At 46.2% G+C, this 26,957-nt stretch overlaps 1 pseudogene; it reads left to right on the forward strand.

The window, feature by feature from the left end:
* Positions 1-1,717: 1,717 nt before the first annotated feature.
* LOC109761866 (mugineic-acid 3-dioxygenase-like) lies at positions 1,718-26,428 on the forward strand (annotated as a pseudogene).
* Positions 26,429-26,957: the final 529 nt, after the last annotated feature.

The following is a 26,957-nucleotide window of genomic DNA, read 5'->3' on the forward strand; positions in this document are numbered from 1 at the left end:
ATGCGAAGAAATTCCTCTTCCTCCCCTTTAAACAGCTCGGCCAATATCTTGGCCATAGCGGCGGGGGTATCCGGACCTTTCCGGCCACAGCGGGAGGCGTCATCCTCTCCATTATAGTGCCACATTGGCAGCCCTCTGTATTGTAGCAGCTGAACCCCTCGCACTATGGAGGTCGCCATTACCTCGATTATTGTGAGTCCGGACTGAGCGAGCGTCTTTATCTTGCTCAATGAGCTGACGAACTTCTGCACTGTCATCCTCTTCATGACTCCAGGGACTTCAACTGTGGCGTTTCTTCAGCGGAACACTCGCGAATTCAGGAAGACCCTTTCGAACTGGGTCAGGAAGTGCGACGTCCTCAATATAGAACCATTCGGATGGCCATTCGTCAGACACCTTCCTTGGTGTGCCGGACAGATATCCGGTATCGGCAATGCGCCATACTTCGGCTCCACCCACTTCAAATATTGACCCCTCATGATTACGCGGGACAAGGCAGAACAACTTCCTCCACAGCTCAAAATGGGCCTCGATGCCCAGGAATAATTCGCATAAAGCAACATAACCCGCAATGTGCAGAATGGAGGCAGGGGTGAAGTTATGCAGCTGGAGTCAATAGTATTCCAGAAGCCCTCTGAGGAACAGATGGATGGGAAATCCAACGCCTCTTAGCAGGTAGGGGATGAAACATACTCGCTCTCCCCCGGATGGATTGGGAAAGTCCTCTGCCCGAGTCTCACCATTGAAGGAGTCTAGCCCCGCTCGAACATGGACTAGATCTGCGGGGGGAAGAAATCCCTGCGTCTGCAACTTCGTCAGTTGACTGTGGGACACTGAACACCTCTCCCACTCGCCTTTCTCTGGGCCGGAACGGGTGGAGGAGCTGGGGACGCTAGCCATGCTGGAATGGTTTCTCGTAAGCAGTCTTCGGGGATTTTTCTCTGCGTGGCACCGAATGGATCTAGGATCCAATCTCTTTAATAGGCGCTCTTCCTTGCATGGATGGGGTGTTATCTTCAAAAATACCCTGACTTTCCACCTTCGCTCGACACGTGGAAGACGAAGTTATTTAACGCGCAGAAGCCGAGGGGAGCGACATTGGATCAATGGTCGAATACATTACTTGGAGATAACTAAAGGAGGAACCCGCCTTGCAATGCCGAAGAAAATTTGTGTGCCGAACACCTCACTATTGAAGACTGGTTCGGGGGCTACTGAGGGAGTCCTGGACTAAGGGGTCCTCGGGCGTCCGACCTGTTATCCATGGGCCGGACTGATGGGCTGTGAAGACATGAAGGCCGAAGACTGTACCCGTGTCCAGATTGGACTCTCCTTGGCGTGGAAGGCAAGCTTGGCGACCGACTATGAAGATTCCTTCTTATGTAACCGACTCTATGTAAACCCTAGATCCTCCCGGTGTCTATATAAACCGGAGAAGTTAGTCCGGAAAGCATATACTCATTACCCTAGTCATACAGGCTAGGCCTCTAGGGTTTAGCCATTACGATTTCATGGTAGATCAACTCTTGTAATACTCATATTCATCACGATCAATCAAGCAGGAAGTAGGGTATTACCTCCATAGAGAGGGCCCGAACCTGGGTAAACATCGTGTCCCCCGTCTCCTGCTACCATTGACCTTAGCACACAGTTCGGGACCCCCTACCCGAGATCCGCCGGTTTTGACACCGACAACGCCGCGCTAAAGCCAATCCTGATGAGGCAGAAGAAGCTGCGCAAGGCTAAGCTTACGGCGGGCATGGTCGTCGAGGAGTTCCTCTGCCGCCGCATCGCACCATTGCAGAAGCGCTCCCACCCGGTGTGGGAGATCACCGGCCCAGCGGACCGGATACGGCTGGCGTGGAAGTCCCTCCCTGACGAAACCATGGGCGACGCCTGGAAGTTCAGTAACATGTTTGTAGAAGTTCGCAACCATGTTCAAAGCAGTTCAAGTGCTTTGTTTTATTGGGACGAAGATTCTACGTGTGAGATCCGACTGCCGAAAAGGTTGAGAATTTTTTCCCAAAGTGAAATCTCACAAATTTTGAAGTTCATTATATATAATTACGAAGTTCACTGATGAAAACAACAAGAAAAAGGAATGTTCTTGTCAGGACCCCGATCCTAAGTCACACAGATCTAGCATGTAACACATCATATCACTTTGCGGCCTCACGCAAGGTAACCCACGACTGTAGCCTTACCGTGGCCGAGACCGTTTGCGTTTATTGTCTCACGTATATAATTATGTCGCTAGCATCCACATGACAGAGAACCCGGGTCGACATGACTAGTCATAAACCAAGGTGGCACAAATGTACAGCGACATGCATACATAACCCAGCAATGCACGTGTCGGCCAGCAGCGAGTGTAACCAAGTCGTAGCATGCTACAAGGACTTCGGTAAACACCACGTGACATTTCCTCGTAGGGACAGACACATGAGCAAAGAAGGATACATGCCGGTCAATCCATTTGTTTCGGAGCAGTAGCGAACTACCAAGGCTCAGTGGAAGAACTAGGAGGCATTTCACAGTAGGAGAGGCTACCAAAGGCACATGAATAGGTGTCGAATCCCACACAAACCAATGCATTTAAAACACACACACAATATGCACGATATGTGTAGATACAACATGGCATCACAATATAACTCTACAACTCAAAGTACTTATTTAAGTGGCTCTAGAGAGCTTTACATAACATGATATTACAAGCATGGGTCACATGACCCAACATAAAAATTACTGTCGAGCAATTGATAGAATTGACCATAGTTATGAGAATATCTAGGTATGATCGTGTATATAGGCATCACGTCCGTGACAAGTAGACCAACTCCTGCCTGCATCTACTAATATTACTCCACACATCGACCGCTATCCAGCATGCATCTAGAGTATTAAGTTCATAAGAACGGAGTAACGCTTTAAGCAAGATGACATGATGTAGAGGGATAAACTCATGCAATATGATATAAACCCCATCTTTTTATCCTCGATGGCAACAATACAATACGTGTCGTTTCCCCTACTGTCACTGGGATCGAGCACCGCATGATTGAACCCAAAGCTAAGCACTTCTCCCATTGCAAGTGTAGGATCGAAAGTATGTCTAGAGGGGGGGTGATTAGACTACTTGACCAAATAAAAATCTAGCCTTTTCCCAATTTTAGTTCTTGGCAGATTTTAACAACTTAGCACAAGTCAAGCAATCAACCTACACATGCAATTCTAAGAGTATAGCAGCGGAATGTAAAACAATTGCATATGAAGGTAAAGGGAGGAGTTTGAGGGAGCAAACACAATGTTGACACGTAGATTTTTTATCGTGGTTCCGATAGGTGGTGCTATCGTACATCCACGTTGATGGAGACTTCAACCCACGAAGGGTAACGGTTGCGCGAGTCTACGGAGGGCTCCACCCACGAAGGGTCCACGAAGAAGCAACCTTGTCTATCCCACCATGGCCGTCGCCCACGAAGGATTTGCCTCACTAGGGTAGATCTTCACGAAGTAGGCGATCTCCTTGCCCTTATAAACTCATTGGTTCAACTCCACAATCTTGTCGGAGGCTCCCGAGTGACACCTAGCCAATCTAGGAGACACCACTCTCCAAGAAGTAACAAATGGTGTGTTGATGATGAACTCCTTGCTCTTGTGCTTCAAATGATAGTCTCCCCAACACTCAACTCTCTCTCATAGGATTGGATTTGGTAGAAAGAAGATTTGAGTGGAAAGCAACTTGGGGAAGGCTAGAGATCAAGATTTATGTGGTTGGAATGGAATATCTTGACCTCAACACAAGTGTAGGTGGTTCTCTCTCAGAAAATATGTATTGGAAGTGTAGGCATGTTCTGATGGCTCTCTCCACGAATGAAGAGTGGGTGGAGGGGTATATATAGCCTCCACACAAAATCTAACCGTTACACACAAATCACCAAACTCGGTGAGACCGATTCAGAGAACTCGGTCAGACCGATTTGGTTCATAATGTGACCGTTAGGTGTTTCGGTGGGACCGATACGTCAACTCGGTGGGACCGATATCATTAGGGTTAGGGCATAACGTAATCTCGGTGAGACCGATTACACAAACTCGGTGGGACCGATTTCGGTAATAGTCAAACAGAGAGTTGGTCAGGCAAACTCGGTGGGACCGATTCGCTCATCTCAGTTGGACCGAAACGTTACGAAAAGGAAACAGAGTGTTTGCATTGCAATCTCCGTGGGACCGATCGCTCATCTCGGTTGGACCGAAACGTTACGAAGGGAAATAGAGAGATTACAATCCCATCTCGGTGAGACCGATATCCCTATCGATGAGACCGAAAAGACTAGGGTTTCTGGCAGTGGCTATGTCAACTGAACTCGGTGGCGCTGGATAGAAAGAATCGGTGGGGCCGAGATTGACTTTTGGTTTGGGACATATGTGGATATGAGAAAGTAGTGGAGGGTTTTGGAGCATATCACTAAGCATTTTGAGCAAGCACCTCATTAAGCAACACCTCATCCCTTCTTAATAGTATTGGCTTTTCCTATAGACTCAATGTGATCTTGGATCACTAAAATAGAAAATGTAGAGTCTTGTGCTTTGAGCTTAAGCCAATCTTTTGTCCTTAGCATTTTGAAGGGTCCACTTTCTAATCCATGCCATGCCAATCATTGAGCTTTCCTGAAATATTTATCTTGAGATAGCATTAGCTCAATGAGCTATATGTTGTTAGGAATTACCAAAACCACCCAGGGATTGTTGCACCTTCAATCTCCCCCTTTTTGGTAACTGATGACAACATATAGATCAAAGCTTCGACAAATGATAAATAGTATTGAAACATATAGTCTCTTTGAGAAGTATGTGATAAGCAAGAGCTCCCCCTAAATTTGTGCATTATTTAAAATTTGCTTTTGAATGCAAATGCACAATCGATTAGGATCATGGGTTACTCTTCCATGTCACATACATCTTGATGGAGCGCTCAAAATGATAGAAGTTAAAGCAAGAACTCATCACCAAAACAAGTGAATGATCATCTAGGATATAAGAGATATATCATCCAACAAGCATTAAGGGTAGCATATGATCAAACACAAGATCAAACAAGTATCTCACAAGTAGCTCACACAAGCACGCAATAAAGTTTCAAATCAAACCAAATAAGTGCAAAGAGAGATAAAAACCAACACTCTCTCTCTCGAAGCCTATGATCTATACATTTTTCTCCCCCTTTGGCAACAAGTTACCAAAAAGTTTGAAAATGCATAATGCTAAACGACTCTCAGGCTTGATCTTCGGGAGGTGGTGTTGAGAGAACTCCAAGGATGAAGGCTTCTGATGAAGTAGCTGGAGCTGGTGGAGTAGCTGCTGGAGGTGGAACTGGAGCTGTAGCTGCTGGTGCTGATGCTGTGGCTCTAGTGTCTGTCACTGGCACTGCAGCAGATCTCTGTCCTCTGGGCACTCTGGCAAAAGCATCTGTGGTAGACTTTCCCTTCTTCTCCTCTGCTTCCTCCTGAAGTTGCTCAACTGCAGCTTGGATCTCTGTCACCTTGACATCAAAGTCATAGAATTTTGTCTCAATAATCCTTTCCAAGCTCTCCTGGTTCTTGGTCAGGGTGGCCAAGCCCTTTTCAATCCTCAGGGTGGATTGGATCAGATATCCAAGCTGATCTTGCTTGATCTTCAAGAATACCTGAGATGCCTCCTCTGCTGTTGGCATCTTTGCAGCCTTCTCTCTCTTTTCATGTGCTTGAGCTGAAGATGGTTCATTCTCATTCATCACAACTGTGTTATCTTCAAATTTAGGATAGATGGGCAGGTGCTCCTTATCCAAGATGTACTTGCCTTTGCCCATCTTTGAGTTGATTAGCTCCTGAATGTGTGGGGCATACCCACAACTTCTCTTCTGATCAACTGCAGTCCTCTTGATTGTTTCAACAATCAGGCTCATGACTTTGAACTTCTATGGGACATCAAATATGTGCAGCAAGTTTAGCATGTCCTCTGATCATCTTATGGTCACCTGACTTGGGTAGCAGTGTGTGCCTTAAGATCCAGTTAATAGTTGGTAGACCAGACAACAGGTAGTGAACTGATCCAAACTTATGTGTATTCAAAGCAGCATCTGGGATCTCGTTGTACATGTTGGCCATACTGTTGTGGTCCTTCTTCTTCTCTGCATAAATGTCCAAGTCATCCTCATGTTCCTCAGGAGCATTTCTAAGCTTGGCCCACTCATCAACTGTAGATTGGTACCTAGTACCCTCAGACATCCATACAATCCTTCCATCTGGATAGAAGTGGGCAGTGGAGTAAAACTGCATGATGAGCTCATCATTCCACTTGGTGAGCTTCTGGGCAACAAAAGTATCGACTCCACATGCCTTAAAGCTGTCAAGCACTCCAAGGAAGTGATCCTCATTCTCCTTGATGAATTCCCAGTCAACCCATCTCATATCACACACAATGGGCTTCTTGTCAAGCAAAACAGTCTCATAGAAGTCCTGCTGTTCCTTAGTGTGGAATCTGTAGTCCACATCAGTCCTTCTCCTGATAGCATAGGGATCAAACTCTCTCCATAGTCTCAATCCTGCATCCTTCCTGATTTTCATATTCTCTGCAACTGGGTGTGCATCAGTGTGGTCAGGGATCTTGGGCTTCAGCTTCCTCAACACAACAGAATCATCTTCTTCTTCTTCAACAGCTTGAGGCACTTGGGCCTTGTTCTTCTCTTCAGCAGGTATGTTCCTAGTGCTCCTTTTGGCTTTTGGCTTTGGAGCTGGAGCAGCAGACTTGGGAGCAGCTTTGGGCTTTGATGGAGCAGCCCCTGATTTGATTGCATCTCCCATAAGCTTTTGTGCTTTGGGTGCTGGTGCAACATCCTCTTCCTCTTCCTCTTCTTCTGAATCTCTCATCATTGATGGCTTCCCAATAACTCTGGCAATGGTCTTCTTGACCCTTTCTTTTCTCTTCTTGCCATCTCCAGTTTCCTTGGGTTCAAGAGTGAACTCCATTGTCTCTCCTGTGGCAACTTTTCTTGGCTTAGACATGGGCTGTCTTCTTGCTGGCATCTTTGTTTTTAGACCTTGCTTAGTTGCAGCAGCTGAGCCATACTCTTTCTTCAGCACTTTCTTCTTCGAAGTGGCTTCATCTTCAACAGCCACATAATCTTCATCTTCAGAGTCAGAATTCCTCTTCTTCCTTGTCCTTGTGGCAGCCTTTGGCAAATTGCTTGGTGTGCTCCTGCTACCTTCATCATAGCTGCTAGAGGGATCTGAACCCTCACTCATCTGCACTTGTTGCTCAGACCTGTTCTGACTATCACTATGGTCAGACATCTCTGCCACCGATGAGTTGCAAGTGGAATTAGAGAAGGTTAGGCATATTACACCAGGAAACCATCCTGATAATGGTAGCGGGAAAAGGAAGCGTGGCAGGGCAGAAGAGAGATTATTGTTTAGCCGCAGGCCCACTTTGTGGGACTTGGAGTATTGGAAAGATTTGGATCTGCGGCATAATCTTAATGTGATGCACATCAAGAAAAATATATGTGACAACATTATCGGCACACTTCTTAATATTGAAGGAAAGACGAAAGATACCTTAAAATCTAGGATTGATTTGACACACCTGGGTATCAGAAAGGATTTGCAGGTGCAAGATGAAGGTAAACCACGAGATATGGCACCAGCTGTGTACGTCTTGGACAAGGTAAAAAGAAAAGAATTCTGGAAGGTCCTGTCACGTGTGAGATTCCCACATGGATTTGCTTCCAACCCTAAAAGGAGAGTCAGTGCAGATGGAGACAAGGTACAAGGGTTGAAAACTCATGACTGCCACGTCCTACTTCAAAGGGTTTTACCTGTTATCCTTAGAGGATTGGGCCGCCCTGACTTATACAGAGCAGTTGCAGAGTTGGGACAATTCTTCAGGGAACTCTGCAGTAGAAATATCAGGATAGATGCTTTGGAGCGTCTTAGAGACAAGATACCAACTATCCTATGCGACCTTGAGAAGATATATCCTCCAGCCTTCTTTGATGTGATGGTGCATTTGGCTGTTCATCTACCTGATGAGGACTACTTAGAGGTCCAGTACAGTATGGCTGGATGTACCCTATTGAAAGGCGGCTAGGCACTTTCAAGGGCTATGTTAGGAACAGAGCTATACCCGAGGGTTCCATTGCAGAGGCCTACATTGCTACAGAAGTGTTGACATTCTGCTCAAAATACATTGAAACAGCTGATCAGCTTAGCAAAGACGTGGATGAAGACAATCCCGGGCTCAATGTTTTCGATTATTCTGTTCGAGTTACAGGGAAGAGTCGACAAGAGGACAAACCTAAAGATTTGGACAAAATGGTTTGGTATGTGTTGAATAACTATCCTAAAATACTACCTTATATCAAGTAAGTGCTAAGTACTGCAGCTTATACATCGTAATCTACTAAACTTGCAGCACATTCTTATATATTTAGATGTTTGACGCGATCACTATGTTGTGCAGCATCTAAAAAAAGGAGTTACTGCTGCAAAATCCAAGAAACATTGATAAACTGGTTATGGCAGGATTTGCGAAATGGTTCAAGAGCCATGTAAGCTTTTGAATTGCACTGTCAGTTTTTAAAATATATTGAGTACATAAGATGATCAGCTTGTCTATTTTCTAACCATAGGTTAAGAAGATGCGGGAGGATGGGCAGGCAGTTGATGATGCCCTTTACTCACTAGCAATGGGTCCTGATACTCGGGTAAGACATTATGAATCTTGCGTTGTTGGAGATGTGCGCTACAACACCCTTGCACGAGACGAAGGCAGGAAGACACAAAACAGTGCCATCATGAGCACGGATACGTATGACAAAGAGACAACTGAAATGTATGCTAACATAACAGACATTGTTCAGTTGTAGTATGTCTCCAGTTTCGAGGATCATCGGTGTGTGGTTCTGTTTTGCTCTCGTTGGTATAACCTGTTTTCCAGGAGTGCAAAACCCAGAGCTGATGATTCTTTCAAATCCATCAATGTCAAGGCGGTGTACCAGACCAACGAGCCTTTTATTTTGGCAAATCAAGCAACACAGATATTTTTCTTGGAAGACACATTTGCACATAGCGATGACTGGAGAGTAGTGCAAAGGTTTGAGCAGAGGAATTCGTTTAATGAGGTTGCACAACAAGATGATGCTTACACTGCTCCTGATGTACAAGATAACACATATGTCCCTAATATCTTTGAGAACCATCACGTCAATGACGCCGGCGAAAAGATTGCCTGTCGTGCTGTGGACATACAAGAGTTGATCAAGAAGAAGCCAACGTTCGAGGACATTGAGGACGAAGAAGAAGATGACACCATGGGGAATTATGATTCAGACTGATACACATGGCGAAGATGTTGACGCTGCTGCTGCGGATGATGATTACATTGCTTTTTTCGTATTTGCCTGTCAAAAGACATTTTTTTTATCTACTATGTGAAATTGTGTTTGCTATGACAACTGAAACCTGATGAACATGTTGTTTAGTATTTTCCTGTGAGAACATCACTTGTTATGTATGCTGATTTGTGTTTGGTGATTGTATGATGACTAAAACATGATGACATTGTTGTTTAGTTGTACTCATATTTGGCTGTGAAACTTGAATTTAATGACATAGTTTGTTGTTGGACTGCAATTTGCTCGACGTCTTCGAATGAGAACAAAGCTGACCCCACAGGTCCTCTGCTAATTTATGTATTTACTACCAAAAGGGCCTGTGCTATTTATTTATTTATGAGCAAAAGGGGATACCCCCTGATTTCGGTTAATAGAAATCATTAGATGTTCACAACACTACGCCCAACCTGCTACACAGGTTTCATTCATTACTAGTTTCAGCATGTCATAGGCACTGAATACATCACGAGTGCTACATACACTGCAAATAAAGAGACAATCATCCTACAGAGCACATCGATTTTGCCCATTATCTTCACAAGCTCTTTCATCTCCTCATTGCTGTCAAGGCCGTTCAGCAGCTGTTGCTTGGCCATGATCAGAGGAACTGCATCTTTAACCTTCTGCTCTGCATCTTCCTCTTCTGCCGTTCCTTCAGTTACTTGTCCAACACCCCAACCTGCTGGTCTTGGGATTCCTCGGCTAACAAAATAATCAGCGTAGTTGCACTCCCCCACATCAGCAACTTCCTGGAAATACAAATCACACGAATCTTCCCTTTTCTGCACGAATCAAATTGGAAGATCATCAACCAAACTATTAAAAAAATCAGCAACTGAAAGCAGCAGAACAACACTTAAACATATTATTACCCCATGATTCGGGCATTTGTAGAAGACTCGGCCAGGGTTGAGGATTGTGGTTGAGACGCGACGGATGACTCTGCGTGATTTGCAGCAGTGGCACCACACCAACGGCAGTGGGTTGCGATGAGCAACCGGCTGCGGTGCGCGTGCCGGCGGGGGTGTGATGAGACCCACAGGCAATGGTACAGGTGGCGACCTGGCACATATTTGGTTGTTGCCTGCTGAAGACCAGGTGGACGAGCAGCCAGCGGACATGGTTGCTGCGGCCAGAGCTTCTGATGCTAGGCAGAGTAAGTAGAGAAGAGGAGAAGCGAACGTTGGATATGTCAGATTCATTACTTGCAGAGTAGCATAGCACCATATATAGTCATAGTCTAGGTTTGGATTCGAACCAGCTACAGGAGCAGGTCTCTCTTTTTTCTAAAACTCAGCAACGTCTCTTTACTGGTACACTAGCTTGTTCTGTACGCCTTCTCAAGTCTTTGATTCCTCCACCTGACATCTGGGACCCACCGGAAGGGTCTCTGTATTTCGCGAAAAAAACATGCCCCCCGCTGACAGGTCGGACCCACCAGGTATCTTCGCACGCAAGGAAGTGCCTCCTTATTACGCACAAAAAAATGAATACCCCCCTGCCAGCTGGAACCCAGCATCGTGGGACGCTGACTTGTGGGCCTACCAAGTTGACGGGGACGGAGGGCTTTGTCAACTTAGTCAATATGAACGATTCTAGCTCCAGTTACCGTACGATGTTCATCCAACGGCAGTAGTGCTTCTTCAACCTCTGGTCTTCTTGCTCCAGCCGCCCAAACCAGCGCCGGTCGTGCCGCGTGCTCCTGCCTCCCGTGGCCGGCTGTGATGCCGCGGAGGCCACACCGCCCCTAATACTCCCACCGCTCAACAGGCCATCCCTCTACTCACCCACACCCCCTGTTATTCTGCGGCGACGACAGCCTCACACCGCAGCCGAACTAGTGAACCCTCGTACTCCTCTCCGCCTGGGCATCCACTGCCGCGTCTTCCCCGGCTCTGCGTCGTCCCCTTCCTAGGCCTCGCCGTCATCCACCGCCTTGGTGCTCTCGGTGCGGCGTGGTCAATGTGGTCAATGAGCGACTTCTATCGGAAGAGTACTGTACGTGGAGAGGCTGACAGCTGGGTCCACGGTCGCAGCTGGGTCCATGGCCACAGCCCAGTCTTTTTGTGATTTGCCAAGTAAGTCGCTTTGTCAGGCCTGTTGGGCTGCAAATCTTTCAAGACGAGGAGAGCTTCATTCGGCTGGCCGAGAAAATGGCCTATCAGTAATGAGAAATGGGCTGTACATTTTTAAAACACATCAAACTGGCAATTAGTTTCAAATTTCTTTTTTTATTTCGAGATTTTAAATTGCATTAATTTTTATGTGTGGACAATTTGTTGGATTTTTATATTGATATACATTTATTTTTAAAATCAGTTTGAATGTGACTCGAAATTTCGGGATTAAAAACAGTTCGGACCGCACCGAAAAATGCAAAATTTTGTATAATTTTTTAACCGTGGCCACAATATGAGCTGTAATGCTAACAAAAAGAATATGGGCTCCAAAAAAAACCTTAAGAATTAGCAAATGGGCTGTACATTATTAGAAATAATGGCAGATGGGCTGTATGCTGTTTTCCACAGATTTGAGGCTTTCCTAAAAAAAAGGTTGACGCACAAGCAATGACCATTGCATGTCCATCCAACGGCCGTCGTGCTTCTTCAATCTCTGCTCTTCCTGCTCCAGCCGCTCAAACAAACGCCGGCAGGACTGCCTGCTCCCTCCTCCCCGCGGCCGGCTATGCTGCCGCGCAGGACCGCCCCACCGTACTCCCATCACTGGCCTAGCCATCCCTCTACTCACCCACACCTGCTGTTATTCTCCGGCGACGGCAGACGAACCAGTAAACCCTCATACAGTTGTACTCCCCTCCGCGTGGGAAACAACTGCCGAGTCTTCCCTGCCTCCGTGTCGTTCCCTTCCAACGCCTCGCCGTCGTCCACCGCCCTGGTGCTCTCGGCGCGGCGTGGTCAACGTGGTCAAGGAACGACTTCCATCGGAAGAGTACTGTACGTGGAGAGGCTGACAGCTGGGTCCACGGCAGCCGCAAGGAAGTGCCTCCTTATTACGCGGAAAATAATTATTCCTCCACCTGACAGCAGGGACCCATCGGACGGGCCACCGTATTTGCCAAAAAAAGTTTCCCCCCTGACTGCTGGGACCCACCGGACGGGCCACGTATTTCGCGAAAAAAACGTTCTCCCCGCTGTCAGCTCGGACCCACCAGAGGTGCCTCCTTATTACGCACAAAAAAATGAATACTCCCCAGCTAGTTGGGACCCACCTTGGTGGGAGGCTGACTTGTGGGCCTACTAAGTTGACGGGGATGGAGGGCTTTGTCAACTTAGTCAATATGCACGATTGTAGCTCCAGTGACCGTACGATGTCCATCCAACGGCCGTAGTGCTTCTTCAACCTCTGGTCTTGTTGCTCTAGCCGCCCAAAGCAGCGCCGGTCGTGCCGCATGCTCCTGCCTCCCGTGGCCGGCTGTGCTGCCGCGGAGGCCTCACCGCCCCTACTATTCCCACCGCTGGCCAGGCCCTGCGGCGACGGCAGCCTCACAGCGCAGCCGAACCAGTGAACCCTCGTACTCCTCTCCGCGCGGGCTTCCACTGCCGCGTCTTCCCCGGCTCTGCGTCGTCCCCTTCCACGGCCTCGCCGTCGTCCACCGCCCTGGTGCTCTCGGCGCGGCGTGGTCAACATGGTCAAGGAACGGCTTCCATCGGACATGGACTGTACGTGGAGAGGCTGACAGCTGGGTCCACAGCCACAACAAGGAAGTGCCTCCTTATTACGCGCAAAATAATTATTCCTCCACCTGACAGCTGGGACCCACCGGACAGGCCACCGTATTTCGCGAAAAAAACGTTTCCCCTGGCTGTTGGGACCCACCAGCTACATCTTCGCACGCAAGGAAGTGCGTCCGGGCAAAAAAAAAAACGATTCGCCCCGTGACTGCTGGGACCCACCAGCTACAGCTTTGCACGCAAGGAAGTGCCTGACAGTCGGGATCCACCTGGTCGAAGCGTACGTAGGGTTGTCATTCTGGTCGCGAACATGTACGTACATACTGGTCGATGTAGAGGCGCGCACGTGTCGTAGTAGAGGCGCGCACATAGCATGTACACGTACATACAGCGGCCAGGGTGCAAGAAAGTAAATACGGCCACGTACGTATATATGGGCGGGGTCTCGAACGCCTACTCACGCGTATGTACGGCCAGGGCTCGTGTACATGGCTGGGTCGGAACGGAGAAACAGCGTCGTCGCCGTGTTCATGGGGAGCCAACCGGCTGGGTCGGAACGGAATGCGTCGTCGTGTTCATCGGGAGGGCTTGGACGGAACAGCCGATGGAAATGAGGCCTGGCGTACCGCAGAACAGAGGAAACGGCCTTGTGTTCGACCGGCCATGTTCGAAATGGGATCCTGTTCATCGGGAGGGGTCTGTCGTACCGCAAAACGGAGGAAACAGACCTCCTACGGTCGAAACGGGGGTCCTGTTGATCGGGAGGGGTGTGGCGTACCGCAAAACGTAGGAAACAGACTTGTGTTGGAGCGCTACGGTCGAAACGGGGGTCCTGTTCATCGGGAGGGGTGTAGCGTACCGCAAAACGGGACTCCACGGGATACTGTTCATCTCCACCATCGATCCCCTCCAGCCTCCACGGGCTACTGTTCATCCACCATCGACCTCCTCTAGCCTCCACCTGCGACTATTCATCCACGGGCTCCTGTTCATCCAGCCTCCACCGTGCGCTACTCCACGGGCTACTGTTCAACCAGCCCTCTCCACGGGCTCCTGTTCAACCACCCCTCCACGGGCTACTGTTCATCCAGCCCTCCACCGTCTATTGTTCATCCTGCCGTCCACGGGGTGGTCCTGTTCATCCTGCCCTCCATGGGGTCCTGTTCATCCAGCCCCAACCGGCTCAAACGATCGGGGTCCTGTTCATCCACCCCCACGAGAACTGTTCATCCAAACCCCACAGCAATGCTCACTGTTCATCCAGAGGCAACGCCACGGGGTCCTGTTCATCCACCCCCACAGGGAACTGTTCATCCAAACCCCCCCGCAACACTCACTGTTCATCCAGAGGCAGCATCGATCGGCTTCAGTTAGCAGCAGTAGCGAAGGAATCGCTCGATCGGGTTCAGTTAACAGCCATCGATCGATCGCTCGGGTTCAGTAACGCGTAGCCTGCAGTGCAATTGCTCGGGTTCAGTTAGAGCCCAACGCCTTGCACACACGCGCGTACGTACGAGAGAAACGCGCATCGCTCGGCCCCGACCACCCACCGTAACCGGGGACTCCCCGATATTTTCCGCGTCGTCGCTGCTACCATGGTTTTTTCCGTCATGGACGACCCAAAGAATGTCATGCAGCTGCGTCTCCGGCCCGCCTAGAACGAAAAACCCATTTTCTGTCATGATTTTTTGTCATAGAAGTAGGACCCCACCACATCTATGATGATACCGGGTTTTGTCACAATTATCGTCATAGAAGTGTCATAAGTATGACAGAAAAGATTTCCGTTCGGCCCAAAATGTCACGGATGTGTCTTTTTTTTATAGTGTACTTTGGCTTCACCAACAATGATGATGATATTCAATATTTCTATGAATTTATTAAACCGCATCCGAGGCATTCGTTTAACCAAATGAGTTACCATTGCTACAAGCATAGAGCCAGTTCCATTGATTGTACCGCTATTCGATATTTCTATTATGTTATCACTAACTCATTGCAGGTACAAGGAAATGTTTCAAAGGTGAATGAAGAGAATATGCTAATTCTAGGGAAAGCAGCAAACCTTGACATTGGTAATTCACCCAACTTAGGGGCAATACTTTTGTTCCACCTTGCACACCAATAAAATTGTGCACAAGGAGACATCGTGTGTCGCAAAGTAATCACCATGTTGGCCAACTCCCTTGGCCTCAACTTAACCATCTTCCTCCAATTACCAGTAACACCCTTGTCAATACAAGTGTTCTTACTAGTGTTGAATGGTAGTGGTTCGCCATGGAAATCATTGCATTCGTATTCCTGGAGTGGATCACTTCCTACCCACTCCTATGCCTAACCGTTTCTCATTAGAGGAAATAATTTTGCATTATGTGCCACAGGAAGGAGATGCAGCGTTCGACCAAGAGGCCCCTCAACCTAAACAAGTTGATGAAGAAGAATTCAACATCGACGAGGAAGAGGAGCAGCCCCAAGAAGAAGCACCAGTAGAATAGGCCTACATCACCTACCCAAACATCTACAGTCTTCAGGGCTCCATCAATGACATGAGCAACTGATACGTCTCCAATGTATCTATAATTTATGAAGTATTCATGTTGTTATATTATCATTCTTGGATGTTTTACAATCATTCAATAGCAGCTTTATATCATTCTTTTGGGACTAACCTATTGACCCAATGCCAGTTGTTGTCTTTTGCTTGTTTATTACATCGCAGGAAATCAATATCAAACGGAATCGAAACACCGCGAAACTTTTTGTGAACTAGAAGACATCCAGTGGGCCAGAGAAGGACCTGGGGGTGCCCCGAGGGGGGCACAACCCACCAGGGCGCGCCTGGGGACCCAGGCGCGCCCAGGTGGGTTGTGCCCACCTCGGTGGCCTCCCGCACCGCCTCTTCGCCCTATAAATCCCCAAATATTCCAAAAACCCTCGGGGTAACCCTAGATCAGAGGTTCCACCGACGTAAGCCTCTGTATCCACGAAAACCAATCTAGACCCTGTTCCGGCACCCTGCCAGAGGGGGAGATCATCACCGGTGGCCATCTTCATCATCCCGGTGGCCACCATGATGAGGAGGGAGTAGTCCACCCTCGGGGCTGAGGGTTTGTACCAGTAGCAATGTGTTTAGTCTCTCTCTCTCTCTCTCTCTCTCTCTCTCTCTCGTGTTCTTGAGATGTCACGATCTTGATGTATCACGGGCTTTGTTAATATAGTTGGATCATATGGTGTTTTTCCCTCTCTATCTTGTTGTGATGAATTGAGTTTTCCCTTTGAGATTTCGTTTTATCGGATTGGATACTTTTATGGATTTGAGAGCACTTGATATATGTCTTGCATATGAATACTCGTGGTGACAATGGGGTATCATATTGATTAACTTGATATATGTTTTGGCACTCAACTCGCGGATTCCCGAGGTGACATTGGGGTAATCTATGCATAGGGGTTGATGCACGTTCTTGTCTTTGTTTCTCCGGTAGAAATCTTGGGGCACTCTTTGAAGTTCTTTGTGTTGGATTGAATATTACGAATCTGAATTTGCTTTGGTGTTATTTTAGTATGAACTCTTGGTTAGATCGATCGGAAAGAATAGCTTGGTGTTATTTTAGTACGAACTCTAGGATAGATTGATCGGAAAGAATAGCTTTGAGGTGGTTTCGTACCCTACAAACAAATCCGTCTTATGTTCTCCGCTAGATAGGAACTTTGGAGTGATTTCTTCATCGCACTTTGAGGGATGGTTATATGATCCAATTATATTAGCATTGTTGAGAGATTGCACTAGCAAAAGTACGGACCCTAGGCCTCATTTTCAAGCATTGAAATACCGTTTGTGCTCACTTTTATCGTTCGCTACCTTGCCATTTTTATTTATTCAGATTATAAAAATATATTTCTACCATCCATATTACACTTTTATCACCATCTCTTCGCCGAACTAGTGCACCTATACAATTTGCCATTGTATTGGGTGTGTTGGGGACACAAGAGATTTCTTGTATTATTTGGTTGCAGGGTTGTTTGAGAGAGACCATCTTCATCCTACACCTCCCACGGATTGATAAACCTTAGGTCATCCACTTGAGGGAAAATTGCTACTGTCCTACAAAACTCTACGCTTGGAGGCCTAACACGAGTCTACAAGAATAAAGTTGCGTAGTAGACATCAGCAACCTCACCGAGTCCCTTCGACACACGTCAATGTACATGAATAGCAGCTTCTCCGAGTGGAGCCAAGGATGGGCTCTGTACCAGCTGCCATGCTACTTGTGATCTGCGTTGCTTATTTCCCCGAAGAGGAGAGGATGATGCAGTACACACGAGGTAAGTAATTCCCTTAGTTATGAAACCAAGGTTATCAATACAGTAGGAGAACCAAGCAACACTATGTAAACAACACCTGCACACAAATAACAAATCCTCGCAACCCAACGCTACAAGGGGTTGTCAATCCCTCGAAGTTTACGTGCGAGATTAAATGGTATGGTGACAGATAAAAGATAGATCGGTAGATGCAAAATAAAGATAAAATATTTTTGGGGTTTTGGATGTATAGATCTAATGCAAAAAAAGTAATCTTGATTGGAAAAGCAAATGATAAGGTAGATCTGAAAGCAATATCTTAAAAATAGACCCGGGGGCCATAGTTTTCACTAGAGGCTTCTCTCTTGGAGATAACATACGGTGGGTAAACAAATCACTGTTAGGCAATTGATAGGAAAGCAAATAATTATGATTATATCCAAGACAATGATCATGTATATAGGCATCACGTCCAAGATTAGTAGACCGACTCCTGCCTGCATCTAATACTATTAATCCACACATCGACCGCTATCCAGCATGCCTAGTGTATTGAGTTCATAAAAGAACGGAGTAATGCCTTAAGAACGATGACATGATGTAGACAAGATAAACTCACGTATGAATAAATCCCATCTTGTTACCCTTAATAGCAACGATACAAGCGTGTTTTATCTCCTTCTGTCACTGAGATTGAGCACCGCAAGATCGAACCCATTACAAAGCACCCCTTCCCATTGCAAGATAAATCAATCTAGTTGGCCAAACTAAACCAATAAATCAAAGAAGAAATATGATGCTATAATAATCATGCATAAAGGATATCAAAGAAACTCAAATACTTCCATGGATAGATCTAATCACTAACTCACAATTCATCGGATCCCAACAAGCACACCGCAAAAATTCATTACTTTGAATAGATCTCCAAGAACATCAAGGAGAACATTGTATTGAAGATCAAAGAGAGAGAACAAGCCATCTAGCTACTAGCTATGGACCTGCAGGTCTGTGGTAAACTACTCACGCATCATCGGAGGGGCAGCAAGGATGATCAAGAACCCCTCCATGATCGTTTCCCCCTCCAGAAGAGTGCCGAAAAAGGCCTATAGATTGGATCACATGGTTTTGTAACTTGCGGCTGCTCGAAAAGTGTTTCTCGACTCCCCAAGGGTTTTTGGGATTTTAGAATATTTATAGAGGCAGGGGGAGGCTATGGCGGTTCCCGTGAGCCCCACTACCCACCAGGGCGCCAGGGGCCTCTGGCGCGCCCTAGTGCCTAGTGGGCCTCATGAGCATCTCCTCGGACCTCTCAGGAGCTTCCAGGGTCTCTTTCCAGCAGAAAAAAATCTACGAAAAGTTTCGGCGCATTTGGACTTCATTTGATATTGATTTTCTGCATAGTAAAAAACAAGCAGAAAACATCAACTGGCACCGGGCTCTGAGTTAATAGGTTAGTCCCAAAAATGATATAAAATGGCTTGTAAATGAATATAAAACATCCAAGATTGATAATACAACAACATGGAACAATCAAAATTATAGGTACGTTGGATATGTATCACGCCACCACAATGATCTCACCGGTTTGGGCTTGCAAAAGTGAAAGCTTGGGGGAGGTCACTACCATGTCTCCATCAAGATGTGGTGGTGTTATTTTAAGTAAGTTGTAAAGAGGTTGTACTTTAGCTCGCTGAACTTCAAACACTCGTGTTTGTTTGTTCCAACACTTTGCTTTTCATTTGGTTCGCCTTTGTTTTTCATTTTTCTTCTCGCCGGTTGCAATCTTTTGTTTGCAAGGTTAGCTTTCAAAAACGCAAAAACCAAAAATAGAATAAGTTTTGCTTTGCTCCTTTTTTTGCCCTTGGATCTCATTTGCATTCTTGTTTATATTTCAGAGGAGTTTATCGATGCCGGACAATGTGGAATGCAATCTTAAGGAAGAGAAGTGTGGGAATTCATGATCGTGAAAGTATGTCCTACAACTTCCATCTTTTGCACTTGAATTACCTAGAAGAGTTGTAGCAGTAGTATGTGTGATGTATTCAGGTGGGAGTAAGTCTTGATAGTTAAAACAAAGATTTCGTTCTAGTAGCTAAAATACTTTAGTAACCTTTGTTCAATTTAATCTAGATAAGCAAGACTTGCCGTGACAGTTTTTTTTCTTAAAAGTGATGTTAACAAAGAATAATCGTGCATAATAGAATTATCAAAAGACTTGGGTGTTGAGAAAAATTGTAGATAAGATGATGTTAAAGATACTCAACCCCATAGTGTTAATCTTAATACACTCAATAGCCCTTGTGGATAAAGTTGTCCAGAGGAACTTAGTTGATAGGTGATGAGATTATGCCAAAATTTGTGTTGCATTTTTACATGGTGCTCCAGCTTCTCGCTGGTGTCATGGCCTTGTAACTCTATATGTGTTCACGTGTGTAAATATGGCTTCGTCACCTTTCTGGATGTTATGCTGTAAATTCCACTGGCAAATGAACGATCCACTAGATTTTTAGCTCGGATTTCGGCTATGTGTTTGTTACCGTACGTAGTGAGAACACTAAATCGAATATTATACAGCTTTCTCTTGAATAGGTGTGTATGTGGTAATAACTGAGTACTGACCAGAAGAGCTCGAATGAGACGACATATTGGTCCATAGCACTCAAACTTAAGCCACCGGGAATCCTTATGCATAATCATTTCTTTCGCATAACTCCGTCACCAGAAAACAAAAGTTTCAGCAAGCAATGATTGAAATAAAGTGCTTGAGAGCCTTGATGATGAGACACTCAAGGGTCTATTAGCGAGTTACTCTAGAATCATGTTGTCTTTACATACCTTTCACTCCCTAATCAATGTTTTCATTGCTCAAGAATGAAAATCTTTTCCGTGCGTTCCTGGCAAGCAAGTGCTAACTAGAGTGAATAGAACAAGAGCTAGTTTGTTATTTTGTCTAGTTGAGAAAGAGCTTTATGTTGATTATCTTTGCTTCACTAACACTTGCAAAATAACCATGCCACCGCTACAGCTATACCAAGTTTTCAGGTCAAGAGGCGGAGGGCTATCTAGGCATACTGATCGTAAGTGAACTAAAACCTTCTTGTTATTTCGGTTTAAACAACTAAGTTCCTTACGGTTTGGATTTTTGTCTATGTTGCTCAAGGACGATCAAGATTAAGCTTGGGAGAGTTGAGTGTTATTTTGTCCCTCATCACACCTGAGTTTAAGCCTGATTATTTTATAAAAACCGAGATATCCGCTCCGATATTGCTGCTAATGACTAATGAATACAAAAGATTACAAAATCCTATCTTTAATTCGTTTCCATTGAAAATGGGACTAAACATGGACAAAATCAAGAACATATATGGAAAGGACTAAAGATGAGATAAGGAGAGCCAAAGTGGGAGGTGCGGGAAGCCACCAGAGCGCAAGACGGCGTCTCATACGAGTGCACGATCTGGTATGAGCGCTCATATGAAGTGCCAGCGGTGCCTTTTCATCCACCCCAACAAGTTTTATAAATGGGCTAGGACTAGAACGGCGACAGAATATCGTCGGGACCTTCCTCTTTGTCATCAACAACAACGCTAGCCACCACCATTTTCCATCTCCATCACCATAGCCATCTCCACCACCATCATTGTAGTCTCCTAGTTAGCCACACCTTGTGATCGTGTATCACATCCGGCAACTATTGTAAGACATATTATCAATCAATAAATCTTCTTGATGTCTTCTTCAATGGTTCCACCTTGCTCCATGTGTGTCATGTAGCAAAGACCACCTCTCCAGAGGCTCATGCTCTATCCACTGCTCGAAGGTTTTAATCAACCTCCCGAGCCTTCTCCTAGTACCAGGTGGGTCAAAGCCTGGCAGGTCACATAGCCCAACAGGCTCCTCCTCCACGACCGCTGTTCCTGTTGCCAACTGTGCAGCTACTGCTTCAACATGTGCCCTCACCGCTGCATCTCTTGCAGCTTTCCTGTCCCTCACGTGTCTCTGCATGCACACATTAAGTCCGTCGCGTATCAAATTGTACTTCCATAACTGGTTCTACTTGCAGAGTTTTTTGAACAGATTCATCAGGTTCTTATTTCTAAACTGCGAGAAGAAATTAGCCCCCAGATGGCGCATGCACCAACGGCTCTGCAAGTCCTGCCATGGAACTTGTTCCTCAGGGCCTGGGTTTGTCAGTGTCCTTATCGCACTGAGTATACCTACATGCCTGTCATGAAGGATGCACACATTGGGCTTCTCCTTCACAACTGATATTTTCAACTGCCTGAAGAACCATGTCCAACTTTCAATGTTCTCACTCTCCACAAAAGCAAATGCCAGTGGGACGACTTGATTTTGGCCGTCTTGACCTATGGATGTCAGGATCTGACCCTTGTACTTGCCTGTGAGAAAAGTACCGTCAACACATATCACCGGTCGGCAATGCTTGAAAGCTTCGATGCATACACCGAAAGAGAAGAAGAGACGATGCAACACCCTCACAGTTGGGAACTCTGGCATGAACATGTCTTGGATATCGATATAGGTGCCTGGATTCCGCTGCTGCAGGGTGTGGAGGAGGTGGACAATAGAGTCATATGCATCAAAATAAGAACCAAATCTCCTCTCAAGCGCCGCATGCTTAGCCCTCCAAGCCTTGCCATAAGAAATTCTGTACTTGAACCTGGCGAAGACTTTTGTCTGGACTGCCTTCACTTCCATAGCTTTGCCCTGCACTATCTCATCGTAAAACAATCGAGCAATAAGCATGGATGAAAGGTTGGCATGATCTTGAGGGATGCAGGGAATAAGACAAGTGTGATTAACTAAGTCACTTATCACCCAACTTGTGCCATACTTAGGGAGAAATCCGTGCACCCTGGCGGGACAATCTGCGTTCTTGCATACCATCGTCAGGAATTTCTGACTGGACACCTGAGCTGTGAAAACCCTTTGCGTGGACATTGCCCAATTAATTATTGCATCCTTCAGGGCTTGCTTGTTCGGATACATAGCACCCATCGCAATATTGTTCTGGTGATATTGCCAGGCTGAATCATGTCCATCATTCACGGTCATTGCAGATGTGAAGTCATGATTCCACCATGCAGGATTCGGGACCTCCTCTGCATTTTCTTCTTCATCTGACTCGTCAGAATCATCGGCATGGCCCCTTTCAACATCGGTGTCTTCTTCCATCTGGTTCTGCATGTGCCCATCTACCTCGTCAGCGTCCACCTCGCCATTGTAATCACCATCGGCATTTCCTCCTTCTACCTGACTACTCTGCCCTGGTTCATAACCATAAGCATTTCCTCCTTCTACCTGACTGCTCTGTCCTTGTTCGTAACCATAAGCATTTCCTCCTTCTACCTGACTGCTCTGTCCTTCGTAGCCACCCTCGCCTTCATGTGCAGTGACCTCCTTAACGACGGGAAGCACTAAAGCAACATGATTGCATCCCCTTCGTTCACAACCTTGTAACCACCGCACCCAATCGGAGTCTCCCTCTATTGGCCTCAAATAAAAGTAAATTATTGAACTTGACCGTGTCCACAATGCATGAACACCGACGGTGTGTGTTTCAGTATCAAGACCTAAACTTGCCGCAATCCATTCTTTCAACTGACTGACAGACCATGTTTGTGGTGCGCTCATTGGCACCTCTATGTGAGTAAATTCACTCAGATCTGCTCCCATCTCAGTTGTTTGGACAGTACCAGGACCGTAGTAAAATCTGAACTTCACTACATCGGACATCTCGACTCACCTATTTTTTTTTCAACAACGAAATACAAGTATTAAGCAACAACTTAATATCCCCACTAACAAATATTAGACATGTCTATATATTACCTAGCTATATATTACAGAATATTTTCGGAGCAACTAATACAATTCACACACCTACAAGTATATTACGAATATTTGCCGTAGCAACTACAAATATTGACAGATTAATATATTTGACTGGACTGCCTATATTACGGACCTTTTTTCAGAACTACTACAAATACTGACACTCCTAAATACTTGACATCCACATATAGTACGGAATATTACCGGAGCAACTACACATTTTTACACAACTAATTAGTTGACATCTAAATATATTTACGTATACTACCGGGGAAAATAACAATAATCGCACACCTAATTTATTTCACATTGAAACATATTAACAAATACTACCGGAGCACCTACGAAAAATAAAATGTTTGCTGAAATGTACCCTTGAAGCGTGCGTGCGAACGAAGAACGACGAACGGCGGCCACCAAACTGCCGGTGCTCCGTCTCCAACGAAGAACGACGAACGACAGCTTCACCTCCACCACACTGCCCCAACTTCACCACCACCACACTGCCCCAACTTCACCACCACCACCTCCACCAAAATGCTCATCACGACCACCACGAGCTACCCCATCAGTAGATTGAGACCTCTGTTGGCTGCCCTAACTGAGTTGAATCCATTCACGGTGCCAAAATCGCGAAAAACTTGCTCATTTAGGTGTATAAATTGGTGGCATTTTTGTGTAGAGAGAGGAGAAGGTAAGAACAGAAGAAAGAAGAAGAACAGAAGAAGAAGGGAGGAAGGGAAGGATAAGGCCGCAGGGAGCAGCCGGCCAGCCGCGTGCGAGGTGGGGCCGCACCCTGTCGGCCAGCAGCTGGCCGATCGGCCCGCGGTAGGCCGACAGGGGCACGCCCGCGCCGACAGCTCCCTCCCTCCCCCTCGCGACGTGGCCAGCCCAATCCGAGGCCGACGCGTGCCAGGCGGGCCAGCAGTCGGCCAACAGCAAGCCGATCGGCCTGCTGTGGGCCGATTAGGTCCAGTCGGCCGGCTGAGGGCCGACGGTGTATTATTTGTGAAAAATATTTTTTCGGCGTAATATTTGTGTAATTTAATAAAAAATGTATTATTTAAAAAAAATGGCGAAATATGTTAGGATCTGAGTGCCGCGTGGGCATCATCATGTGTGTGTGGGCGTTGGAGAGTTTGCCCACACGCCCCCAGCACGCGTTTTGCCAGCTGCGCTGTGTGGGCGAACTAGTTTCTGCCCACATAGCCATCACCTAGTCCACGCGCGTGTGGGCAAAATGCTTTTCGCCCACACGACACTCGTACGTTGTTGGATGGCAACTACAGTTGCCCGTACGTGGCAACTAGGTAAACACACATGGCAACTATGATTCGTTGCTAGACGTCAACTGCAGTTGCGCGTACGTGACAACTAGATAAACACACATGACAACTGTGATTAACCATAATGGCAACTATGTTGGACCACACGTAGCAATTAGGTAAACACATATGGCAACTATTGTTTGACCATATGTGTCCAATAGTTAATCACACACGGCAACTATGGTTTGATTACACGCGGCAACTACCATAAATTAGACATGACAACTATAGTTACCAAAACAGAGAGAGTTGTCATGCTTTTACAGCTACATTTGCCATCCGGGATAACTACATCTGCCATCCCGAATGGCAACTAAATCGTCATCCCGCGGGTACCTAACGTAGATGCGCCAGGACGTGTGGGCATATTTGCTTCGTGCCACACGCGCGAGGTGAGGATGAGTAATACTTGTTGGGCGTGTGGCACGAAGTAGCTGCGCCAACACGTGTGTGCAATTGTAATGCTCGCCCATACACAATCCATATGGGCTGCCTCCTGCTCACGCCACACACGGTATGTGAACGGATGTCTAGTATGCCACACGTGCGGGCGTTGTCAGGACCCTTGTTTATTTAAGAACCACATATTTGCAACACATCATGACACAAAGCGAAGGCACTTTGATTTGTCAAAAAACGAAGGCCCTTTGATGCAAATCCACAAGATGGGAAGAAACAACTCAAAAATAAGAGCCACATATTATTTATTTTTTGCGAGGAATTTTTAACAGTCTAGGGTGTTCTTTGTTCCCGATTTGAAGAAAAGAAAGTCAAGAGGATGGTCCAGTCAGTACAATTACGTACATGATGGTCTAACGCTCTGAGGGCATATATATACAACGATTGATAAAATAGTCTCTTTCTATAGAATATTTCATGGCATTCATGAGGCAAATAAATATATTATACAATGGATTATCACTTCTAGTTATCACTATGAAATAATGTTTGTGTGCTCCTAAAATATGACCATGTAACCCTCACAAAAACAATATCACCATCGTACGTACCAGAAGAAAACGAAAAAAAAATCTATTTGGCAACCATTGGTTTGTCTCTACTTTATTATGGGTTAATTTGTTAGAATGCATACGCATGCATGCAGGGAGCGTCTTACCAACTACTCGGTAGCGGTGCAGGAGCTGGCGTGGAGGCTCCTCGGGCTGATCGCCGAGGAGCTCGGCCTGGATGACCGCAATTTCTTCAAGGGCGACCTCACCGGTGGCGAGACACTGATGAATGTGCACTACTACCCACCCTGCCCTGACCCGAGCCTGACAATGGGCGCTCGTCCACATTCCGACCGCTATATCATCACCGTCCTATCACAAGGCGATCGACGTCGGCGGCTTACAGGCCAAAATAGGGGGGTGCTGGATCGGTGTCAAATCGATACACAACGCCTTCGTTATCAACTTTGGGCTCCAGATGGAGGTCATATCGCACCAATTATATTAATCCTATGGATTATGGATAGTATGCGTGGGGCAACTAACTAACAAAATATGTTTTGATGTTTGATGTAGATTATAACCAACGGGCTGCTTGCAAGTGTGGAGCACCGGGTGGTGACCAACTCTGCTAAGGCGAGGATGTCGGTGTCGTCACTCGTCAGGCCCAGGGTGGACTGCAGGATCGGTCAAGTACCGGTGATGGTCGACGAGGAGACGAACCCTCCCAAGTACAGGGACTTCACATACAGTGAGTTCACGGAGGCGTACGAGGCCACTTTGGGCAACAGGGAGGCCGTGCTTGACTTCTTCAAGATCCAGGCCAGCACATCCAATGGAGCTAAGAATGAATGATTGAGCATACGTACACACAGATTCGATGATCTCCTTTCATTACTTTACCGTGTATTGTATTACTACGTACTCTACTCCCAATAATATCTTTCTTGGCAGCGCTTCTCTTTTCCTTTTCCAGTTATCATATGTTATTGTAACTTCTGTGAACTTCTTTGGGATCATGTAAGGAAATGTTGGCCGCCGTTCCCAGCTGTTCGGCTTGTTTTCTATGGAAAGCAAGACCTTTTCAGCCTTCTACCTAAAAATAGTACTAGCTGTTGAAATGTTTATCCCGACTTGTGTTTTGCTTGTTTTTGCATTTTGATATTGTTGCTACTTTGTACCAACTAGAAAGAGAGTTCGTGCGCTTGTACAGATACAAAGCAAATAAATACTATATGTGTCTAGAAACCTGGAAAATAAATTTACCACTCAAACTACTTTGCAAGTTGCAAAACAATATTGGAAATACTCAAAACTACCGAAGGTCATTATTAAAAATAAATCGGTTTTCATATAAGTGCCCATGACTCTGTTTAGCAGCCAT

The sequence above is a fragment of the Aegilops tauschii genome, chromosome 2 (assembly GCF_002575655.3).
Source record: "Aegilops tauschii subsp. strangulata cultivar AL8/78 chromosome 2, Aet v6.0, whole genome shotgun sequence".
Taxonomy (NCBI): domain Eukaryota; kingdom Viridiplantae; phylum Streptophyta; class Magnoliopsida; order Poales; family Poaceae; genus Aegilops; species Aegilops tauschii.